General features: G+C 29.2%; 1 protein-coding gene and 1 pseudogene across 2 annotated transcripts in view; both read left to right on the forward strand.

Moving 5' to 3' along the window:
• LOC144548803 (mediator of RNA polymerase II transcription subunit 25-like) overlaps positions 1-21,008 on the forward strand; it is a 61,241-nt gene that overhangs the window by 10,270 nt on the left and 29,963 nt on the right. The gene's annotated exons all lie outside the window — the stretch shown is intronic.
• Positions 1,469-1,756, forward strand: LOC144549148 (small polypeptide DEVIL 5 pseudogene; annotated as a pseudogene). Its single transcript, XR_013509591.1, has one exon. The product of XR_013509591.1 is annotated as a small polypeptide DEVIL 5 pseudogene (transcript).

Consider the following 21,008-nt stretch of genomic DNA (forward strand, 5'->3'; position numbering starts at 1 on the left):
AAATGCATGAATGTATGCAAGAAAACAATATTAGCTGAATATGTAAAGATAGAAACGGCTCAACCAACCACATGTGTGCATGATTGATATACTTTGCTTTGCATGATTTTGAAATTTGGTCTACCTTGACTCAACAAGACCTCTTTCTTGGCCAATCCAAAATTATTGTACAGGGATGTTAGTTGAAATAGATAATTCTAGCTTGGGCATCATTATCTTTGTTGGAAATTGGTTCAATTCAATCAATCAAAATCTTGTCATGTTAATTAATTATTGCCCCCTACTTTGTTTGAAATTGATAAAATAATGTGTAATTAACTGAGATTGTAATCAAATCTTAGCAATATCTTTCAACATTTATATTCTTGTAATGAGAATCTTGCATTGTCATATATCTTTCAACATTTATATCCTTGTTATGAGAATCTTGTACAAAGCATTTACAAGAAGAAAATGACAAAGAGATGAAGTATTGTATTGAAGTATTGCTTCTATCAAAAAAAAAAAAAATTACCAGTCAACATTATATTTTCCTTGAGAATTGAACATGGCTGACACATAATTAAATATATTTTTTTACCAACCGACAAACCTTATTAAATAAAATGGAGTTTTGAAGAAGAGTTACATAAGAAATAAAATAAAATGTAAAAAAAAAAAAAGAGGTTGGATAAACAAATGTACACACATTATGTGGTTACCAACTTTTACTTTTCATCTTTTATGTGGTTTCTAGCACCCTATAACTAGTATAATAGAGTTTGGCCAGTATAACATCAGTGTCATTTCAACCTATATAACATCAACTCTAAAACCTATAAAATCTACTTCAAACGGTGAATCCAAACCATTCAAACTGATCTACTTCATTAGTTGTGCGTTTACATGCAAAATTTATAACTTTTTGAATTTATTTAGTATCAAGTCAAGCGGTCAAATGTGTGAGTTTTTAAATTAATTTTAATACATTAATTTTTCAATATTTTTACTGCTTGATTTGATACTAAAATAACTCGAAAATATAAAAAATTTGTATGTAAACGCATCACTCATAATGTAAATCGGTTTGAACGGTTTGGATTAGTCGTTCGAAGTCGATTTGATAGGTTTTAGAGTTAGTGTTATATAGGTTGAAATGACACTGATATTATATTAGCCAAATTCAGTATAATATATATACATAGGCAAAAGGATGAAATTTAATTTACATTTTAAAAGATGAAAAAAAACAATCACCCCACAAGATATGGTAGTCAAAGAGGTAAAGGAGTAGACACTTACCTAAAATTGGTGTAGCATGTTTTGTTTGTTTGTAGGCAACCCATAGACATGACATATGATCATGTTTCATGCACCATTAATTTATATTAACCAATCCACCACCTATTTATATATACCCACACATCAATCCCTTTAGTCTATGCAAGTTCAAGTTCAAATTAATTCAAATTAAACACACATATCTTACTCTCTCTCTCTCTAAAAGTATGATGAAGCTAAAGTGTCAAGAGAAGGCAAGAGAAGGCAAGAAAAACCTAAGAGAGCAAAAGGCCAAGTTGTACATTATCAGGCAATGTGTTGTGATGCTTCTGTGCTGGCATGACTAATCTTGAGAAAAATAAAAAAATTGCTACTTTTTAATCCTTTTCTTTTTGTTGTAATTCTTGGCAATTTGGGGGGTTGGTAACTATAGATAGCTAGAATTTAATTTAAGTTGAAGGATTAGAGATTGTACATATATATCTTAAGTTATAAAGAGAGTTTTCTTTTCTGTCTTTTCATTTCACATTTTGCCTATAAATGGGTATTTTATTTCATGATTTCTTGAATTAGAATTAGTATTTTTTTTTTGTACAATGAAAAGTCAAAATAAATGCAATTAACCTTAGTTCGAGAAACAACAATAAATGGGGTAAATATTTGAACAGAGGAGTTTTGGCTTCATGCAGCGCACAAACCATATGTAGTGCTGTTTTTATTCTATAACCAGTATGCTGCATGAAGCTAAAACTCCTCTGTTAAAATCCTTGCACCAATAAATGGCTTGAGAAGTAAATATGAAAACAGAGCAATTATGAACATAAACAGAGTACAGACCAATCTACAAAAGAGGAAACATGTAATTATTTTATGGTCTGTCTAAAGTATAATCAAAAGAAGAATGTTTTTGCCAGGAAAGAAGAATCATTAACTAAATGCAGTGTACCATTTTTAAATATGAACATACTCTTTAATTTATGGCATGGTCTATTTTTTTTTCTCTTTGAAAAAAAAAAATGCACAATCTCTTGAACCTCTAAGAATGCTCTGTTATACACTTCAAATTAGTATTAAATACTAAATTCAATTTCCCTATCATCTCTAAAACAGAGATGCAAATTGTAATATATAGGTCAAATTTGACAAGGCTTCATATATTATCTTTACAAATAATTACCTGATATATATGGTTTTTAATCATTGTAAGAAAGACATGACAGCTGGCTAATATATATACACTGCATAAGTAAATATACTGCCACCCAATATAAATTAATTTTTTGGCTTAATGATTATTGGTAATGATTAATTGGTAGAGGTGGCAATTGGATATATAGGAATATATATAGGATATGTTGGTTCAGTTTAATCGGTTTGGATTTAATTTGGTCTGAATTTCAGATGAGTCAAGTATGGTTAGGTTTGAGTCAGTCTGACTTTCAAAGACATTTCTTACAATCACATATGCTGGAAAAAGTATTCGTGTATGAAGTCAAAAGTTGTATCACACAAGTGAAGCATTTAGTTTGACACACAGTTGGCCACAGCAAATATAGAGAAATGATGTGGCAGGTAAGGACTAAGGAGGAGACCAAATCTCTGGATATAAAGAGCGCAGGTTAATTTGCACGTGGATTGGGAGAAGGAGAAGGACATGTTGTCGCGCATTATATTAATTAATTAATATGTAGACACACAAAAATTATAACTAAAGATTTCTAAAATTAAAAAAATATTATATAATTTAAAACACAATATATTAAATTATATTACAGATGAAAAATACAAATCAAGTGACGATTAATTTTAATTTCTCTACTAATATTGTTTTCACAAATCAAGTGATGAAAAATACAAATCAAGTGATGAAAAATACACAATATATTAAATTATATTAGAGATGAAAAATACAAATCAAGTGATGAAAAATATCAAAGACATTTATACAATAATATATGCTGGAAAAGTTAAAGCTGCATCAACAAATAAAAAATAATATCAACTGTCAAAAACAGGTTGGATTTGTCTGGTAGCTGTATTTTTCCCTTGGAAAATTACATGCAACTTGCATGGAGCATCCAAACTGTGTCTGGTAAACAGGAAACAAGATCAGGCTTGTCAGGTATTACCAGAATTCTAATTTGCACAAATTTAGGCCACTGGGAAATTTTTAAACACATATCTTTACATGTTATCAAGATCTTATTAGTTGTACTTTGTTTTTTCTTCTTGTTGTTTTTGTTATCATCACTTTTGGTTATTTCTTTGTTTTATTTGTTTGTTTGAATGATTTCCTGAGAAAAATCTTTGTTAGCTGTAAGTTACAACTTACAAGCATGGATCTGCAATTAACAGCTAGCTGTTAGAAGAAATAACCAATCACATGTAAGATTTGATTCTCATCAATATAATTAAACCCTAACTAGACCGTTTGTGCATTAATTATTATACCCTTCAAAAACATCAGATTTGTGTATTTTTCCTTCTAAAGTTCATAATATCATATTTACCCCTCAAAATTTAAAGAACTCTCAATTTACCCCATTTATTGTCTGTTCTATTAAAATTGATTTTAAATTTTAAATTTCTCATTTTACCCTATATTAAAAAATATAAGAAACAATATTTAACTTGTGTAAGAGAAATCTTTGGTTTTATAATTTGCCGATTTATGAGGGTAAATTGTTCGACAGAGACATATTCCTAAATGTTATTGTGTATGTGTCACTAATAAAGAAATAAATTATTTACACTCACAAACCTGTGAATTAGAAGACTAATTATTTTTTTTATGCAAGCTACATATTTTCTATTTTTTAATAATGGATATTTTTTAATAATGGATAAAATTGAAAATTTATAAATTAAAATGAGTTTAATAGAAAGACAATAATCTGAATAAATTTGTGACTTTTAAAATATAAGAATGTTAAATATCATATTAAAAAATTTAGAAGAGAAAGTACATAATTTTAATGTTTTTGAAGGGTATACATAAAATTCTTTCTTTAAAATATATCAGAATTGGATTTTTTTTTTTTTTAAAATAGAACTGTTTTTAAAAAATTTAACATAAGAAACACTATACATGGGGAAGCTATAAAAAAAAGACTCCACCGATCTCTAGGATCGGTGGAGCAAAAAACTTCACATTTATCACTATCGATGGTCCGAAAATGGCTCCACCGATTCTAGGGATCGGTGGAGAAAATGCTTTCCGTTAAAAAGATTAAAAACAGTTCTATTTTTAAAAAATCCTCAGAATTGTGCATCATCATTAAAAACAACTCAACAAATGTTGGTGTTTCAAACGATATTGTAGGAAAAATTGTATACAAAACATGTAAAGTTATGAAAACTGAACCGGACATCAATCCGGTAAAGTTCGGAGCTAAGGATTCACTGGTATGATTTCGTAATACTTATATTTATGAGATATGAGTACAATAATAAAAATAATCATTTTCATACTAATAAATTTTTCCACATACGTATTAAATAACACACAATATTATAGATTATTAAAAATGCATAGATTACATGTTTTGAAGCTCAAAATATGTAAAACTTATTCTTATTTTTTTCTAAATAAACATGGGAAAGCTTTCTTTTTCATTAAAGAGGTTTTGCAATTTTACACTTTATTTTAAATTTGAATAATTAAAACTATAGGAATTCTTCATTTTTTTTGGAGGTTAACATTTGGAATAATGATTTAAAAAAAAAATTGTTTTGACAACTGTCTGATTTCCACAGAAAATCACATGTGAACTACTACCACGTTCTCTCTCTTACTTTTTTCTGCTCAAACGAATAAATGGGCCATTAAATAAAAGAAAATCGGCTTTTGGGTGGTTTAAGGGTTTTCTATATAAACCGGCCGGTTTTCTATATTATTCCGGTTTATATACTTATTTTATTTAGTCTTTTATCTGAACTAAACTGGATAGGTTCCGGGTTTTTCCGATCTAGACATCTGGTCTGGTCTGGTCTGGTTTTAATAACACTGAAAATAAGCGTTTCCAACGGTATAGAAAAATTATGGGGAATGAGTGTTAAGAAACTTATATTCTTATTTATTTTTATGATAGAGAGAGATATTAGCTAATCATCTATGTGCGTTTATTTTATTATTTTGTGGCTGTTTACCTTTTTTATGTGATTTGATCCCGAAATTTTTATTTATACCATAATAATAAAGGAAAATAAACCAAAATATTCTGATTTTAGAAAATTTTCAAAACTATCCAAGAAAGCCGCTAAGCTAATATGCGGCCTCAAAAATGGAGGGTCATCAAATGAATCTGCGGACCCAGACAAAACAAAACCAAGCCCCAAATTCGTTTGATTTTATAATATTTGTTTAATAACTTTCAAAAATAGAAAGAATATAATAATTTTTATATTTACTAGAAGTGTTTTTTGAACCGGAATCAATAATTTAGATATAAAGTATTTTTATTTTTTTTCAGTAGCACACCAAAAAATAGTTTAATTTTTTTTACAACTGGAAAAAAATCATACCTGGAAAATATTTCGGAGTCCTATTACATCTAAAATAAGATGTTTTATCTATTTAATTTAATTTTCTTTCTAATATATTTAAATTATTAATTATTCTTTTATTTCTAAAAATTATTAAACAATAAATACTTTTCTTTGATCAAATTCTGAGATTTGATTTTGTTTTGTGGTACTGTAGATTCATTTGGCAGTCCTCTGTTTTTGGGGCCATAGATTGGCTTGGCAGCCTGACTATTTTTTGAATTCTTCAAAAATCATGGTTTTTTTAGTTTATTTATTTTTTGAGAATATGGTATGAATAAAAATTTCAGGATTTGTCCGTTTACTCTTAACCATATAAAAATCTGTTAATTATATTTTATGGGCTTGATACTAGTTGACCAGTAATGTGTGCTAATTATTAAGTATTCATTTCTTACAATTCATCTAATTAGGTCAAAAGGGACAATAATATGCATGTTACTCTTGAAATACATTATTTTAATTCATCTAATAAGGTCAAAAGGGCTAAAATATGTATTCTTACTCTTGACACTAAGCTAAATCTCTCTCTGTTTTAAGTAATCTTATTCATGAATTTGACTTGAATAAACTAACTATATTTTATTAAACACTCTAAGGTATACATTTCTATATATTTATTTAGGGACACTATTCATGATATTTATTTTTCATCAATCTCCAAAACAATCAATGTACATGGCATTAATTAAAATTTTAAAATGGTACAAGCTACGAGGTTAGATATTCATAGCTTGAATTTAACCACAATTAAAATGATTTTTTTTTATGGTCGGCGGTGAAATAATTAAAATTATATTATACCTCTGTTTTTTTTTATTTATGGATATTTTTTGCTTGGACATGTTTTTGGTGACGCAAGTCATTACACCCCCTTTTGGCATTAATTTGTAAAATTTAAAAGTTCAATACCAAATTCAAACAGTAGCTCTTATTTTATGTGTACGCATTGTGTGACCATATAAAATTCAGTACAATTTCAAAAACAAAATTCTGTAACACAAACCTTTTTTTTTAAGAAACATTAAGTTAAAAGAGGAAGTTGAAGCCAAATTGAACGGTAGTGAGCTCTCCCATTTCTTATATATATAGAGAGAGATTGATTAATATGTTTTCGGTAGCACTTCAGTCAGATTGACTAATATGCTTTCAAAATTTTAAGTCATTTTTTTGCCATCTTTTATAAATCATAAAAAATAGTAAAAATTGGTATTCCACAAGTTCAATATATAACCAATTTACTGATCGCCTACTTAGTTCAAAGTTTTCAATATAAAATTTTGAAATTTGACTTTGTAGCACTCGGTCGAAGTGCTACCGAAAGCATATTAGTCAATATTTCTTTCTCTATATATATATATATATAATAACTACTATAATTAGTATCTGTAATATCGAAATTATAACCCCATTTAATTAGTAAAACATTAAAAATTAAGTGCTCTCTTTTCAATGAAGTTGTCTTGGATACTATTTGAAGTTGTCTTTAAGCTAGGTTAATATCTGATCTTTTAAAGTACTAATTTGGTTGACATGCATGAACAAAACCCCTACATCTACTCCCATTGACTTTTCCATTGCTAACATTGGCTTCTTCTTCTTTTTTACTTTCAAAAGTCTAAGGCATGATTAGAAATTTCAAAAGTAACCAAGCAAATTATGTATCATGATGTCACACTTCACATGATACATTTATTTTAGTAGTAATAGAAATCTCTTCTCTATAAAAGCTACTTAGGCCTATACAAGTGGGACCAAAACCAAGATATTAAGCTACATACAAATGGTGTTCTCCATAGATAAGCACTAGATATATATATACCTAACATTTGAGTTGTGTATGGATAGCAAGGAGAGATATAGTGAAAAGAAACAAAGAGGAGGGTGTCTAAACCAAACTCTAAAAGAGCAAAGGAGCAAATTCTATATCATACGGAGATGTATTGTAATGCTTTTATGTTGGCATGAATGATTATGTCATATTACATCTATCTCCTTAGTATATATTTCTTACTTTTTCATATTTCACAATTTTTTTCTCATTATTGGGAGGATTTGCTTTAGCGAGAGATGATAATAGTCGTACATGTAAAATTACTATTTGGTTATTATTAATGCTCTTCCATTTTTGTATATTGTTAGAGAGAATAATATGTAATTTTGAGATTTTTGAGGGGTATACATGAAATTTCCCCTTTATGTAATTGTAGTTGGCATTAAATGGTTCTAGTTTAGATTTCTTCATACTTTTGTTGATTGGTTGAATGTGGTTGGCGGCGCTACAATTTAAATAAAAATATATATGTGCGAATTTATATAAAAAAAATATACAAAAATAAAAAATAAGGATGGAATATCTTTCTTGTCACAAAAGTCATCATTATTGCCATCTTGTCAAGTGTAACATGTGAAAAATTGTGAAAACATGACAAGTTGGATGACAAAAATCTTTGCAAGTCCGGTCCAAGATTCTCCAACATGTAAAATCTCAAATTTAAGATTAGATTCTCCAAATTGTAATATTGTCATGCCATATGAGTGTCTAATTATTAATTCATCTATTGAGATTTGATTTTATATTTAAAAGAAGTTACACCAAGTTAGTTTCATTTTTGATAATTTAATCATTTTACGAGAATCAACCTTTGATTAAGTGGAAAAGATAAAATCTGTGTGGGAGGTCGCATGTTAGAAATTCTAATGTGAGATCTCTTGTGGATATAAATAATTGGGTGACTTGATCTCCAGTTTAGTAAATAAAAAAATATGCTTTGTTTGAAACTTTGATCATTTGTATTAAGTAACATTCTTATTAATTAGGGTAAATTAATATCTAAATTATTAAAAATAGCTTAACTAATTCAGATTTTGTGTCCTTAATTAAGCAAACATTTTAATAATGCAATAGCTAAAAAAACAATCAAAACTGCAATCTGGTGCTCTATTTGGTGTTTTGAATGAATCTCTTTGATTGTTGAGATATTTTGGAGGTGAATAGTAACAGGAAATTGAGGTATTGAGGGCAAAATGGTCATAACCTTGTTAATTTATTTGACCTCCATTGTTTAGTTGCAAAACCTTACACTATGATCAGAAACACAATACTTGTTCTGAGTTCAATTGATTTCAATTCAATTAAACTTTGTTGATGGGAATCAAAATGAAGAAAAATTGTATTAATTGTTATCGATCATAGTATTGATTGGAAAATAAGCATGCATATATAATGTAAGAAAAATGATTTCATTCTTATTAAATGACACCACACTTGTATATTTAAATTGAATAAATATAATGATTAATATTGATATGATGATTTCTTCCATGCTAAACGTATTATATCATTTTTCATGATTAATAATGATATGAAATGTTTACCTTTTGTAAAATTTCTTATGCCTTAATCAGCAATCATACAATATATATTGTTTATATAAATAAAAGATAGATGGTAATAAAATACTCTACAAAATAAATAAGAAATAAAATTTTAAAAAGAATAATAATTCACTGCAAATAAAAAACAAAATAATAAACAATACTTTTACAAAATTACTAACTAAAATTAAAAATATAAAATTTACAAATGAATATCCATAATATTTTAAATATATTAACATGTTTTATTTTATTAATATTTTCGAATTATTTTTTTTTGCAAGACCAATATTTTTCTCACAAATATGAAATTATAAGATGTATACTTATGATAAAAGCGATTGTTTATTATAATATCTCATTTTAATTGATTATCCTCTAATATCTTTAATTAATATTAATAATAATTATTATCTAGTGCGTGTTGTATCCGTAGGCTATATTTTAAAATTGTTGGGTTATTAACATTTTTAGAAAACATCTTGTAATCCTTCAACTTTATATATAGCTGAATGTGCAACTCATAACTTAAGCATGCATTCATCATGCAACAAATACATTTGGCTATTGTGGGTCATTTATTTTTTAACGAGAAAGTTGTATACATTAGTGTTTTGACTAGGTCATTTGATATGTATTTTTTTTACCATTGACGTATTTATAATTTATAATTTTGGGTTTCAAACATGAATTAATTTAAACTTTTGATATATTTTTTTATTGTTCTTTTGTTAATGAGAAAGTTGTATGTACGAGTTTTGACTAAATAGGACTGGTAAAATGAGATGTGAGCCCTTTATTTTAATATGACACAAATTTTACCGATTTTTTTATTTATATCCAAAATAAAATATAAATTTAAAAAACTAACCAACTAGCTAATGAAATTGCAAAACTACCCAAACCGGTTAACCATTAACCGGACTCAAATCAAATTTCCGGTTATTGGTTTCCCGGACCCATTGAAATAGTCCGGTTAACCATAAACCGGAAATTTGATTTGAGTCCGGTTAATGGTTAACCGGATTTGTGCATTTTCCTTCTTCTTTTTTTTTTTTGAAAACAAAATTTTTTTTATTTTTTTTGTATTAAAATATTAGAAATGTTAAATATATTTCTTTGAAAATAAATGGAATACAATATAATTTGATTTTATTAGAAAGACTGCAACTAATAACCCGGATCAATATTTTTCAGGCCGGACTTTTCGCGGCTGTAAGAAAAATTAATATATTTATTTATGTGCTATTGGAAAAAAATAAAAATGCTTAGATTCTGAGTTATTGATCCCGGTTCAAAAGTCACTTCTATGTAATCCAGAAAATATTGTGATCCTTCTAGGACATTTAATTTATAAAAAGTTGTATCTATTTTGAGAATTCTTTTTTAAAAACAATCATTAAATAAATTAAATTTTTTGTTTTTTTTCAAAAATAGATACAACTTTTCATAAATTAAATATCCTAGAAGGATCACAATATTTTCTAGATTACATAGAAGTGACTTTTGAACCGGGATCAATAACTCAGAATCTAAGCATTTTTATTTTTTTCCAATAGCACATAAAGAAATATATTAATTTTTCTTACAGCCGCGAAAAATTCGGCCTGAAAAATATTGATCCGGGTTATTAGTTGCAGTCTTTCTAATAAATCAAATTATATTGTATTCTATTTATTTTCAAATTAATATATTCAATATTTCTAATATTTTAATACAAAAAAAAATTCTGTTTTCAAAAAAAAAAGAAAAAAAAATGCACAAATCCGGTTAACCATTAACCGGACTCAAATCAATTTTCCGGTTAATGGTTAACTAGACTATTTCAATGGGTCCGGGAAACCAATAACCGGAAATTTGATTTGAATCCGGTTAATGGTTAACCGGTTTGAGTAGTTTTGCAATTTCATTAGCTAGTTGGTTAGTTTTTTAAATTTATATTTTATTTTGGATATAAATAAAAAAATCGGCAAATTTTAAAAATCTCTTACATTTAAAACAGGTCCCGAATTAAATTCGCTCGGCTAATTTTTTTTTCAGATACATACAGTACTAAGGTGGTTGTCACACCCCGGAACAGGGGGTCGCGCAGTTTTGTTTTAAAATGCGGTTTTGTTCATGCGGTATTTATATATATATTGTTATGTTTTTGTATGTGGACCTGATTCTAGGAGTATGCGGGGGGTGGCAGGGGGGGCGGCAGCCCCCCTGCGAGCGTTGTCTGAGGTTACGAAGCACCGCTCAATAGAGCCCGGAGAATTTTATTTCGGAGAAGTCAAATTGCATAAAAATCCTTTAACCGACGGCCCAGATTAGTCAAATTATCATATGATTTGATTTAAAACAAGTTTGGTTCAAATCCGATTTAATTTGGCTAAGTTATACCCAAAACAACATTTTTCAGAATCCCCATTGCGGCCCGCAATAGGGCTGTTGCGGCCTGCAATAGGGCTGTTGCGGCCCGCAACAAGTTCCAAAATTTCCAGCCTCTGCAAATCGTCTCTGCCTCCATTCATTGCGGCCCGCAATGAATTTATTGCGGCCCGCAATGACCTGGTTGGCCTCTGCATCCATTCATTGCGGCCCGCAATGAATTTATTGCGGCCCGCAATGACCTGGTTGGATTTTAATCTGCGAATTTCCCTCTGTCTACTCTCATTGCGGCCCGCAATAAGGGTACTGTTTTTCATTCCTTTGCCCATTTTCGTGAAATTTCACCCCGTTTTCAAACCCGATCAAATCCCCGTATAATTAAACAATTATTCCCCATTCACTAGAAATTTTAATGACATTTAACATGCAATTTCAACATTTAAGTCATAACAACAATTTAAAACATACCGTTAGGATTTTATAACATAATACGGTTTGATAATAACCTATACATCAAAATAACTGACTACGGGTTCAACTACACATTCAAAATGGGCATAAAAGGGTTTGGCATAACCTATTAGTTTGGCCTATACTCACGTGTCGAGCCCGAGTCCCACTTCACTCGCGTTTACCTGCACATTTCAATTCAAAGGGAAAAATTCCCCGAGGGGAGGGGGTGAGAAAACCTGTCATCCGTTTTCTCAGCGCGGAATTTAAAAGGGCTACTGGATTTGTGAGAAATCCATCACCAGAACTAAATACACTAGCAAAAAGGGTATCTATTTATTTATTCACCAATAATAATAAATGCACATGTACCGGGAATAGATTCAAACGGATTTCAATTCACATCTCATCAACATCAATCAACGAATTTCCAGAAGGATTTGGTTTCACAGATATAATATATATAAGTCTGGTTATGAGGTACAGATATCAACTATCGATCACCTCCGGCTTAACAGTTCTATTTTCTGGTTTCAAGTCATACAATTTCATCAATTCATCACTTAAAATATACACGGGCATATTCCGCGAATATGCAACAGAATATCACTTTTCTCAAAAAGAAATCACTGACACTTTCACTGAATCACTGAACCACAGTTCTACCTAAAATTACACTGCACTTCCCTTACCCAACCGGTACTGGGTTCACTAGGGCCATTCTCCAGATGCGCATAAGGGTCATGTATGAAAGTCTAGTAGTTAGCTAGACTTTCCACTATGATACACTGTTCACTTCACACAATCAATCCAAGTCATACTGTGGTTCCACTCACTTATTCAAAACGACAAATCAACAATCGATAAACCGTACCAACATGAGAATCATAACAGTTATACAATTCAATTACACTAATATCACAATTAATGCAATGCGGCAACAAATGCTTTCAATCAGAGATTCAACATGCTATGCACAGTTTATTTAAATCAAGCAAGCAACATAAATATAATAATATGCACCGTTATTTAGTTCTACGAATAAACCCCAAAACAGATCCCGTGAACCCCCGCACCTGGTTACGTAGGGCACGTAGAGGGTCCGCGATCTCGCGACTCGGTAAGCTCGTCAATCCCGCTAGCCGTGCTCGTTAGGATCTATACATAGGTCAATTCATTAAATTCCGGCACTTTTACAATTTAGACCCTAATCAATTTTTGGGAAAATCCATAAATTAGAAATTTGGTTGCACTTTGAAACACGAAATCAATCAATTTATACTATAGAAACAACAAAGGCACGGAATAATCAGTTTGGTACGATTCTACGGGTTTTCACCGAAACTCTAAAAACACAGAATCAAGAAATGAGAGAGAAATAGAAAGGGGAATTACCAATGGAACGGATGGATGTGCGAGGTTTGAGCTCCTCTTCCTAAATCTCCGTTTTCGGGCAATACAGTCACCGGGGGCTCTCTCTCTCTCACTCTCTCGTTGTCTTTCTCTCTTGGCGGAAACGAAGAAAGAAAAAGAGAAGGGATGGGGGCGCAGGAAAGGAAAGGAAGGAGGGGAAAGAGGAAGGAATGACAAGGGCCCCCACTTGTAAGTGGTCTTTTTGCAAAATAAACCCTCCACTTGTTCGATATTGATTAAATGATTTATACAACACCTATTGCTCCTCTATCTTAACACAATTAATCGTATAATTATTGTTCACCATCCACGTCACTAATTTCGTATATACGTATGTATATATATATTATTCGATTTAACCACTTATTATTATAATTAAATCTGAATTTTAAAGTTCACAGTGTTACAGTGGTACTGATCAAATCTACCATGGCTTACAATATTATTTAACGATCTTCAAACATCTAGAATGAGCTTATAGTATATTGCAATGTGCAAATTAGGCTGTGCAATAGATTTATATCTATATTTTTAAAGTTCAAATAATTAATTTGAATCATTCCACATTATTATTATATGAAAACGAAAATATACTTAGAGATCGAATTATATATTTTCTGTAACATTTTTACTATTTGTTTAGACAATTAGAAAATCACTTGATCTAAAAATTCTAGACCATCTGAGAGTAGTGATTTTTTACTACATAAAAAATAATGAAAAAATTCCGAAAAATACAAAATTTGATCTCCAAGTATATTTTCATATGATAATAACATTAAACAATTCAAATTAATTACTTTGAGAACGAAAATATAAATCCAACACATACACGTACGTCTCGATCCGCACATTACAATGTAACATATATAGCTATAGTCTCACCCAAACTTCTAAATCAAATATATGTGGGCCCGGCACTTGCTATCAATCTTTGTTATTTTTTCTTATAGCACCTCTTGTGCATGTAAAACGACCCTCTTTAAATTTGCTAATTAATTGCTATGCTTTAAGATTTTGCGCCAGAGATGCTCTTGGTCTCGGATCTTAATTAGCTAGTTGTGACTTGTGAGTTGTACCACAAATCAAAATCTAAATGATTATATTCCAACATATTTTGGCATCTTGCTTATGATAATTTAATTGACATATTAACAGAATCACGATCCTATAAAATCTCTATATTATTAATTTTCTGACACATGCAGCACCATACAGCTTGTGACAATATATATTGTAGTATTTGACTTCGACCTTTGCGACAATTATTTAGAGACATAGCTAGATAATATTTTTAATTAATAGATACTTAATCATCATCACCATTTTACTTATTTGAAATTACATGTTTTCTCTATAATTTTTCCTTGTCAAAATTCAATATATGCCAATATATATTGCATTGTCTAAGAATCAATATCTGATCTACAGCCTGAAGACAATGTTCTTTGTATAGGAGATTGCAGATTGAAAATTCCAATAGACAATTTTTATAAATGTTTTAATATGAGAAACTTGTTCTTCATCTTTTATCTTACAAAAATAGTTGAATAGCTATGCATGACAAATTCACAATACAAATCTTTAGCTCAAAGTTGAAAATTCAACCACCAATTTTCCCAAGAAAAAATATTAAGGTATGGCCAAAATAGGTTCGCTAACTTATCTTACAAAAAATAGTTGAACTATCAAATTCTTTTCATTAAAAATAGTTGCACCTTTGTGTTTATTCTCTTGAGGAGCTATTTGACTTTATAATTAATTATATCATTTATTAATTATCTGTTGCAAATTCAAACCCCTACAGGATACAGCTGAGCTGAGCCTGAGCCAAATACATAAAATTAAATCTTTGACCATAAAAGTCAAAGGGATTCAAAACCACCTATAAGGTGAAACCATGGTTGACAACTCAAAACTTGTTTTTGTTTTCCTTGATAAATGAGCTACTGTTTGAATTAGCCTATTTGAACCACCAAATTAAGTAATGTGTTATGCAAAAATATTTTATATAATTCCAATTGCGCCCCTTATTTAGTTATGACTTATGAGCAGTGATGTATATAACGGTATGCGCTCGTCGGACGGATAGGGTACCGCCAAGTGATTAAATGGAAATAATCGGAAATAATTGATCGATTAGTCGGAAAAATCTATGAATGTTTGGTCGCTGCTAACAACTAATCGGCTGATTAATTGACTTAAATAGCCTTTTTCTTACAACACTGGTTATGAGAGGCAAAAATTAATTAGCAATGTGCAAAATGTATGATATGTTATAAGGAAATTGAGCTAAATCATATTTAAAATTCGAGCTATATCGCCATATTTCATTGAAAATTTAGAAAAAAAGAAGAAGAAGAAGACATCAGTGATAATATATTAGATAGGAAGAAAAAACTTAATTAGAATGATTAATAGATATTCTCACAATCATTCTGTTATATTATCTGTAGTTTTGCTAAAAAAATATGTACTTAAAACAAGAAAAACAAATTCACCTTAAAAAATGATGTATCTGATAGCCATTTTTTCATGTTTATTTAGAAAATGCAAACTTATTGATATGACTTCATCTTATTAATTTTCAAAAGAAAAAGTACAAAATTTGCTGATAAGCAAGAGGCTAATTTGAGTCAGCTTAGCTAAGCTAGAAAGTTGACTCTCTCTTTTTTCCTTTTATTTTAATGTGGTTGACAATATATAGGGAATCTTAACATGTTAATGTTATCTGTGAGATAATTCATCACTACTCAAAATAAATTAAATGTAGAATTAAATGCACTGGCAAGCAATACATATCTTAGTCAAATACTTGACAAACAAAAAAATTGATTTCATAGAGTAAGATCAAATACATATCATCCTTCTCATTGCTTCTCTATATAAAAGCACCAATCCAACCAAACACAAACTATCTTAATTTCAGTTCTTCCTATTTTGATTAAAACAGCTCAAATTTGATTTCAAATATGAAGTTAGGAGGAAAGGAGAAGCAAAGAAAAGGGGTAATTAGAGCTCTAAGAGAACAGAGGGGAAATGTTTACATGATGCCTCAATCAATTTTTTTGTTTTTTCATTATTGAGAGGATTTGTTTTAGCTTTACATGATGCCTATATCTTAGTCAAATACTTAACAAAAAAAAATTTGGACCTTAATGCATTGGAAAAATACTTTTTGGGTATTATTGCTCTTTCATTGTTTTATATACTTGTTTTGAAGCATTGTAGTTGGCATTACAAAGTTTTAGTTTTGATTCTTTTTTCATAATTTAATTTGTTGATTGGCTGAATGTGTTTGGCGGCTCAACAATTTAAATAAAAATATGTATGTGTAAAATTATGAAAAATAAATCAGATATGCAAAAACAAAAAAATAAAGATAGAATATCTTTCTAGTCACATATATTTCTGAAATAAACTTATAATCATTTCTTCTATTTTAAATTAATTAGATATGGTGATTTCTTCTAGGCACACTTTGGTCTTTAAATTAATTAGATATGGTGATCAATAATTATATGATGGTTGTTTCTATTTTAACACAAATGCCAGCAAACTTCTAATCACTAATCACTAGAGACAAATGCCAGTAGAAGGACATTCTTTTAACACCTTGTTTGGATGGAGAGTAGAGGGAGGGAGGGAATGGAAAGGAACAAAAACTTTCTGTTGAATCGTGTTTGGTTGATAAAATTATGTCGGAGGTGAAGGGTACAGGAGGTGAAAGGTTTAACCTTGTATCATTATAATTAATAGAATTGGTTTCCCTCCCAAATTGAAGTGTAACGGATGGAAATAATTTTTATTACAAATATTTTTAGAAAAAATAACACAAATGTCCAACTCTATATCTTACATATATAATTTTCATACAAGATTTTTTCCTCAAACCTACAACAGCCACCGAATTTCTCATTAACCTTCTAAATTTTAATCAACCAAACAAGAAATAAGACGAAAAAAAAAATTTAATTTATTTTTTCTCATTAATCATCCAAATACGAAGAAGTTAAATATGTTAATCTTCCTCTCTATTCCATTCCATTCCCTTCTATTCTTTACCTCTCATTCCTTTCTCTACTCTCCATCCAAACAAGGTGTAAGACAACTCAATATCTAATACCAGTGCAATTTTTGGAAGGACAATTTTTAGTGATCCATTAAAATGTACACAAAAATTGTAAACTTTCTTTTGAGAAAATGCCCACAAACACAAATTACATAAAAATAGTTAAAGAGTACAAATTTCTTTAAAATAGCTAGAGTACACTAATACATCCAGCAAATAAAAAGAACAACTTGTCCTTAAATAAAAGTTTAATTTGGATGTTATTAATTATATCAATTGACCCAAATGTCCATATAATTTTGCGTATTTCTTTATGTAGAATTTTTCTAGTGAATGAGGAAATTTACAATATGTTTAATTTCTTAATCAGGCTTTTTTCTTCATTAATTTAACTATTCTCTTTTTTTCAATGCAATACTAGTAAGGGTGTAAACGGAGTGGATAATGTTGATACATAATTTGTATCCGCCTTTCAATAAATGGATACGAATACAGATACGGATACAAATGGATAATAAAACTCAAAACCAAATTTGTCTTAAATGGATACGGATACAGAGCGGATAATTCATGAATACAAAGCGGATAATTGTTGGATAATTAAATCATATGAATTTTAAGATAGAACTACATATTAACAAATTTTCAATTTGAACATTCATCTATTTTAATGACCAAAATTTGACAGCTATGAAAACCAAATCAATAGTTGTCGATATGAAATTTTGAATTTTAAATATGTTCTTCATAGTTTAGATAAAATGTGTATAAAATTTAGCTTAATATGAGATCTGAAATTTAGATAGAACATGGATATTGTGACATAACTATCCGATAATGAATTCAGACCTCAAATAATGGATTCCAGATACATCCGAATATTCACTAAATCTGTGAAAATATTTGTATCTGAATCCACATATTTTCTCCCTATTTAATAAATTATCCATATTCATATCTGTGAACTATCCTCTCTGTTTAATCCGGATAACAATAGTAAGCAGATTCAGAGCGAATCCGGCTCCATTTATATATACCCCTAAATACTAGAAAATACATGTTGTTATGTTTACGATTGAAAACTAAAATCTAATTTACTTTTTCCCTTTCGGAAAAAAAAATTATCTTTTTAGGAGGAATTTCTGTAAAATTTTCAATAAATTAATAAAAAAATCATAAGATATGTTGTTTTCATAAATAAAAGATAAGCGGTAATACAATACTCATTATTCACTAAAATACAAAAACATGTGAATAAAATACAAAATTAAAACATTTAACAGTCAATGCCAAAATTTATTAAATTAGATATTTTGCATTGTTTTAGATTAGTAATTTAATTATTTTGTAGTTATATTTTTTTATAATATTAGAGAATTAAAATATACTATAATAATATAAAATCAACATATATAAATGAGTAGAAATCCCAATTTAATAAACACTAATTTTTAACACAATTGTTAACTAAAATTTAAAATTTATTAATAAATACCAAATGATATTTTGAAACATGTTTATTCAAAAATGCATATAATGTTATTCTGGTTGCTTTAGTCATAAATAAACACATATTTGTTTTTCAGTTATCTGCTCAGACCAGATTGGGTCCAAGCCCTTTGCTGGAGTTTATATCAGCGTGCGCTGGTGGTTATATTCGTGATTCTCAGATATTTTATATCAGTGGTGCGCTGGGGTTTATGATCTTTTAATTAATTCAAAATTTTCAAAACTATGGACAAATATCAAAGAGAGTCATCAATTCATGGATGGATAAATATCTAAATACAATTAAAATTGATGGGCTATGTTGCATGGATACCGGTACGGGTATCGTATCGGATACGATACGGATACAGCGATATGGCAATTTTCAAAAATCCTAGATACGATACGTCTATTAAATTTATTATTTTTTATTATTTTAATTATATTAATAATTCAACACTTAAATTATATAAATTAAATACAAAAAATTCTGCAGTTATACAATAAATATCATTAAATATAATTGTTACTCAATTCTAATATTAAATGAGAGTTGTTGCAGTGGTATTTGGGTAGTTTGCTGCACGCATTGCCCCTGGTTGATTCCTACAGACCACAAAAAGAATAATTTTATATGCGGTGCACAAATCCTGTGATCTGGCGTTGGTGTATCCGCGGTGCACAGATGCGTATCCGGTCTAGACAGAGCCGTATTCTGCAGTTTGAACCGTATCCGATATATATAATTTCGCCTATATTTTAGTCCAGGTAAGGGTTTATACCAACTGCTTCCTCTCCTTTCCGATAGAGAAAAATCGAAAAAATAAACGAGAGATAGAAGGAGCGATCAAAAAGTATAATCAGAGAAAAACTAGAAAGAAACTAATCTAAGTTATCAGAGAGGAGAGAGCATCGATGAATATAACAAACAACCACGAAAAAGAATAAGCACAAATTGAATAGAAAGAGGGCATGATTTCAGATCGCGGTCATAAATACTGCTCAATAAGAGTATAAATACCAATTTTTATTGAGCATAATTTCTTATGCCGGATACTATAAACACCGCTCTGGATTATATTAAATTTAGGGTTTAGGGTTTATAGTTACTATAAACACCCTGGATTTAATCAAATTATGTAATAATATTTTTGGTTTTATTGTAGGTCATTGTTCCAAGAAGCCCATAGGTCGCCCACTTGGTTGGAGAAAAGATATAAAATTTATATACATGTTATTAATTGCTATTTAATAATTTAATCTTAGATGTGCCGTTTCGGGACTTTGGCAATTTATTTTTTTATTTAGGCAAACCTTACAAATTCATTGGGCATCCCCCTCTATACGTTATCTTTTTTTAGAATGCCTAGTTTTAGTCTCATTATAATTGATTATTCTCTAGTATCTTAAATGTCATTAATTTAATGTGTTATACTCCTTAAGCTACATTCTAAAATTATTCGGCTATAAACATTCTTAACAAGCATCTAGTTTTAGTCTTTCCACCACTTTATATATAGTTGAACATAAAACTCATAACTTAAGCATGCATTTATCATGCAACAAATACAATTTGGCAATATGTGTCTCACGTGTTTTTTGACGAGAAAGTTCGTATATATGAGTTTTTACTAATTTATTGATATATTTTTCTACTTTCATATTTAAAATTTTGGTACACTTTTAATTTATTGCCCGGTTTTTAACGAAAAAGTTGTATGCATTAATTAGTTTTTAAGCATAATTTCAATTGTGGCTAAATACTTTCCATTATTTATATTTTTTTTATCTGTATAGTCCAATGTTATCATAATCGGAGCCGATTGATGTCCTAAAGTTTCAGATCGGTTAATTTACTGATCAGATATATGTGGGTCAACCAGTTCAACTGTTGATTTTTAAAATAATATGTATTAAATAAATATTTATAAGATTTGAAGATTATATATAAAATTAATCACATTTTTACATACTTTTGATGAAAATGCACACACATATATTAATTAATATACCGGCCCTTGGTATCCAT

This window comes from Carex rostrata, chromosome 34 (genome assembly GCF_964058835.1).
Source record: "Carex rostrata chromosome 34, lpCarRost1.2, whole genome shotgun sequence".
NCBI classification, from domain to species: Eukaryota; Viridiplantae; Streptophyta; class Magnoliopsida; order Poales; family Cyperaceae; genus Carex; species Carex rostrata.